We start from the raw sequence: 5,751 nt of genomic DNA on the forward strand, positions 1-5,751 counted from the left end.
TCACTGATCGAGAAACGAAAAGATTACACCGTTCTCGTTTATATTACATGTATATCAGTTACATTTATATTTATTATGTTATTATTATTTATGTTTCCGATACAAACGAATGTGCTCGAAAGCATTATAGTTGTGCGATTTATGGATATATTTGTGGTTTTACGGATATACAGTAACATTTACGAAGAATAACGATTAGTTTAAAGGAAGCGGAGAAATGCGCAGAAGCGTATCTTCCGGCTCTCAAATCAGCGAATAGGAAGAATCGTTCGCGTACGAGCCTGTTCTTATTGGTCTCAAGCAGAATACAATCGAACGTGAGTGCGCGTATGGTCGATTAAATCTTTTCACATACCTGTCAGCTCTGCGGTTTATGTTGGTTCGGCAACCCTCTTGGAGAAACCTCGAGAACGATCGGCTAAACTGTCCGAGAGAGCGGAAAGGAATTTCTTCTCACGAAGGTAAAATCAGGAACTCAGGCAATAAACATTGTGATTGTCGTTATTACCGTGACTCGTTCAAAAGCAGTTTTACAAAGAGGGTGCTTCTATCAAAATCTACTAGATATTGTTACAACGAAATCCTTCTAAAAACTTCATAGATCTTTCAACAGTATGAGTCGAAAATTCGCGGGAGAGAGCTTTGCGGTGTTAGGAAAGCGCGAACATCGCCGGGAATGACAAAGGATCGCTATGAGAAACGTTTTCACGAAGATTTAACTGACTAGTTTGTGAAGCCAGACGATGCTATTTACAGCGGAAGTATTTTAATAACGTCAGTGTAGTTATCTTCATTCTCATCTGTTACAATAACTCTTCTTTCGCCATAACTTCTGCTACAATTATTTTTTTACGTATTTTGTGAAAAGTGATGACATAATACTCATAAGATGAATAAATTGCTTCGAGCAATATTTCTATAAGGTAAATGTATCAGTTATTAGGCAGTTTGTGGACATGATCCAATTATTAGACGAAATGACAAAAATTTTAAATATCAAGCTTTTAATTAGGTATATATACGACTCTAAATAAATACATTGTCTATAAAAATTTTACAACGAATTTATTTAAAGTAACAAATACATGTCTTAAAAGCATATCTAAAATTTTTATGATCATTTCATCCAATAATTAGATTATATTAATTGATATATTTATTTTACACGTGTAAAAATGTTCGATTTATCATCATCATAGTTACAACACTAAGGGAAATATATTACACGTATGCAACGCGAAATTACATTAAAAAAATTATATTAAAAAATAAAAGTCAAAATTAACTGGTATATGAATAACACAATTAAACGAAGAAGAGAGCCATATTCTGTTAAAATGGATTTTGGTGGCATGGAAAAAACAGTTTTGCTGTAGTAACTAAAAATTTAGATAGATACAGATCTAAAAATAATTTTATTGGACCATGAAAATAATTATGTAGGACTCACACTGGTTCGTTAGAATGACAAAACTTTTTGCAGCATTACTCATGCTTGAGTTTTCTACGTAATTATTTTGATGGCCCAATAAAATTATTTTTAGATCTGTAATTTTTAGATCTGTTATTTTTAGATATTTCAGCGCGCGCGCATACACACATACATAAAATTGTCCTTTTCATATAATAATATTTTTGAATGAATTTTTTCCAATTTATGTAAACTGCGTTGATTATTTGTCGGTATTGAAACATAGTTTAACTATTTGAATAAACTGAAAATTGTAAAAATTTACATAAATATTATTAAGCATCAAGATCCATTTTGATTGTGAATATGGATCGCTTCATTGCTTAAAACATTAATTTCGCTACGTTCAGCGCTTACAGCACTTTTCAAGCATCATTTCATCCTTGTTTTTAAATATTAAATAAGAATAAATGATGCTTACAACTGTTGATATGAGCACCAAAGCGAACGCAGCTAAATTAAACTAAAACAGAATTGGGATTTAAAAGAGTATACAATTTATCATAATAACTTCTTATTTGATATGAACTTTACTCTAAGTTTCTATGTGCTCGGATTGTTGCGCTATAGTAGTAACAAGAGGCATTTTGTAACCACTTCACGGATACTGGTAGACATCCAGTACACCTGCGAGACGCATGGAAATCGCATGGGCATTTGGACTTGGTAACGTATTCATAGAATTCTCGCGCTCCATCTTTCTCTCCAGTTTGTGCAAATATTCTTCCGCTTCGCGCTTTGTTCCAATCCACAAATACAGCAGATAAGAGAAAAGAAACACATGTCAAACGTTCGATCGAAAACAGTGGAAGCTGACGCACCAGTCACAAACGACGTGAAATAACGCAAACCCCGAGAGAAGCGATACGCTGCCATTTGTCGTTTGTATCGTTTTCGCGTAAGTTGCAGAACAGAATAAGCATGATAACTCGAAAAGATGATGACTTTTGTAAGCAAAAAAAAATTAGTAGTGAATACGTATGGAAAATGATATGAAAGTATATAAAACGATGGATTACAATGAAAGTATATAAAAAGATAAATAGAATTATACTGAATATTAAAATATTGTGACTCAATTTTTTGTGCCTGAAACATTTAGAATGTCGAGCCCTTTCCTCCCCCGTAAAATACAATAGATCGAAATACTGCAGATACTTGAAAAAGTCCGGCAAACTTGTTCGTTAAATTACCTACATATTTCAAGTATAATCTTCCGAAATCACTCTTTGTTTTCTATAATTCAACCTCATACTTGTCGGAATGTTCGAGCATCTCTCTCGGGTCAGTAAGTAACAACCTTCGCACCCATTGTCCGGGTAAGAGAATCCTGACGCGAGGTCGGTGGTATACGAGGCGTTTCGTGGATTCATTGCGACGCATTCCACGTCGAACTATTCGTCTTGCCAGGTGGCGTGCAATTTGGCGAACCCGGGGACACGACAGTCGGAAATCCGGACATCTCGGCCGCAGTCAGCGCCACGAAGACACCTTCAGGACTGGCGGATGTGAATCTTGGCGCTTTCATAGTCTCACAACATTAAATCCGTACGATGTATTGAGGCAATTTAAGCTGTTGTAATACTTAATCGTGTTTAAATACGCATTACTTTTATTTCGTGAATTTCTGTAAAATTTGCAGCATTTCGGCTATGGTATTTCTTGGTGAATGCATTTATACCTTTGCTTTGATTATTTCCACGTCAGGCATAACAGTACTTTTTCGTTAATTCGTAGAAAAATGAAAACTTTTTTCTTTTTTATCATCAGTTTGTACGCGAAACAACCATTTTTGAGAATCAAATCTCGAACAAATCGGACGTTTTATGAGGACGTTGAACGCGCTCAAGTTAATTCTGTATGCGTACACACGTTAACATTTTATACGAATATTGTAAAGCTCCCTGCGAGGTGTTCTCCGCGTCACCTGGTCCACTTTGTCCCCTGTTACTATCGAATGAAAATCCGGCTTGGAAACTTTCCTGTCGCGATGCTCTTTGTACAATCGGCTTTCTCCGTTCTTCGGGTACGTTTGTCCGCACGGATGAACAGGGTACGGTGACCGACGCGACGGGTCTCGTTTTTGCACGGCAACTCCTCCTGTTTGTCCTCGCTTGAAATAAGGATTCCGGATTGGAGGGTCGATGTTACCTGTTCGAACTCAACTATGCTAGGGTGAAATCTTTTTTTCCCTCCCATTCCCCGATAGCTTCTCTTGTTTGTTTCTGTCTGGTTCTCGATTCGTTCGGACCGATGGGAGTACGTCAGGTGTTCCGCCTATAATCCTTCGACTAAGCACGAATAGAACTGTAGGGATAGTTGATCCTGTGCGATAGCATGCCCATGTTTCTCTGAACCGCACTTGACCTGCCTCCCATTTTTACGAGTTATCCGATTTCTGTTTATAATTATGATTAAAAGGAACATAGCATTATTTAAAAATTAGCACACAAAGGATTCACCAGATGATTTTCTAAAGATTTTATCGCATTGTTATAACAATTTGATAATCATCGTTAACGGTAGAACGTCGATGGCAACGTTGCTGTTTTGTTTGTGGGCAAAATTTGCCAAGCTTATTACAAGATAATTGATAGTCGCTTCATCGGCTCGTTATCGCATTCGAGGCGCAATTCGAAAATCGTGTTAGCGATGTACGTCGATGGACTGGACGATTATTCGTCCATTATCATCGCGTACATGCTCTCGTCCCGGTGTCTGGATTACAATACCAAATGATAGCCATCAGAAATGCACGACAGAACTTCGCAACAGCCCTTGGTCGCCCGTGGTAGGGGATCGGATTTACGTGCCGTGAGATACGTAGATCGCCATCTGCGAGTGTGTTTGCGGCGACGTTAACACGAAACACGTTCATGTTTCCGTTTTCCACCCATCATGCCCTCACCGTCTGCAATTCGATGGGAAGACAGGCACTGCGTGGCACTGCGAAGAGGGTGGCTCGTTCGTACGAGAGTTTTCAAAGAAAATGCACATATATGTAAATATAATAATATATAAAGTAGCGTTTTATGTACATGTATACATATACATACACACGCACATCGTTTAGACTCTCACCGATGTCGCGGGACGCTATTCGGAAAACCATCACGCTACTAGACTATATTTTATCTCGTAAATGGATGTGTCTGATCGAATGTGAATTTCTTACCTGATATCAACTGTCGATCCATGAGGATATCGATGAATAGAATGGGGAACGCGACGTGTATAGTTCGCGGATATGCAAGCATCCGGTTCGTCAGGACCGGAATTTTATTATACTATGTACGTGCTCTACGTTTTTCATATATGAAATATCACATGTCTCCCGTTATACACAAGCAACGTTCTATAGTTTTTCGGAATTTGCCTCTTTATTCTTACCATTATTTACCTCCTATCATTTTTCTTTATTTCGACGGATTATCATTGCAATGCGTACACTATTCATAAGCGAGGCCGAAATTGTGAATAATTATAAGTAATTTAATTAAAATGCGCGAGATATAATGATGTGAATAACAATCATATTATTAATGAAATAATAAGCTGAGTATGGATTTTTTAATGCATTTTGGATACTTTATTTAAAATATGTGTCAAATATTTCATTTTAAGAAAAATTGTTATGCATGTGAAGCTTGATATTTGGAGCTTATAATCCTTTTCAAGATATGTATATTTTTAATGGCTAATCTTTCATTAAGCTTTAAAGAGTTACGCGAACGTAATAACGTGCATTTTAATATGTCACGGCGTTAGTCGCGAAATTGTTCCCGGCCACTTTGTCGGAATATTAAGGCCAGCGGGAGTCTGTATCCGTAGTGGCTTCTGAGGCGTCCATCGTAACGGCGTGTTTATTGTAATAAGCGAGTCGGAAGAACGTCGTAAAGTTAAAGACCAAACGCGCGCGCCTGTGTATTAGAGAAACTACAATAGAATTCCAGACCGAAGTCATCGTATAGCAATTCCGACCAGTTTTCAACAGGACAGTTAAATTTAAACTAGTGACACTAATTTAATGCCCGTTATTAACATTATTCGCAAGGAATGTACATATTCTTTCAGGGAGAATGATCCGGATTACATACATGGCAATACGTTTGCGCTACAGATAAAAATAGTTTCCAATCGAATGTTGAACTATTACCTATATATCCATAAAACTCCGCTTTATTGGGGATTACTCAGAGGAAGCGACAAAAATCGAACAATATTTTGGATTCGATATGAAGATTTGAAATTCTTCTCTGATATATAGGAGATATATATAT

At 37.1% G+C, this 5,751-nt stretch overlaps 1 protein-coding gene across 1 annotated transcript in view; it reads right to left on the reverse strand.

The window, feature by feature from the left end:
• Positions 1–5,751, reverse strand: part of LOC108687665 (discoidin domain-containing receptor 2-like) — a 40,529-nt gene that overhangs the window by 23,584 nt on the left and 11,194 nt on the right. The window lies entirely within an intron of this gene.

Source organism: Atta colombica, unplaced genomic scaffold, assembly GCF_001594045.1.
Source record: "Atta colombica isolate Treedump-2 unplaced genomic scaffold, Acol1.0 scaffold210, whole genome shotgun sequence".
NCBI classification, from domain to species: domain Eukaryota; kingdom Metazoa; phylum Arthropoda; class Insecta; order Hymenoptera; family Formicidae; genus Atta; species Atta colombica.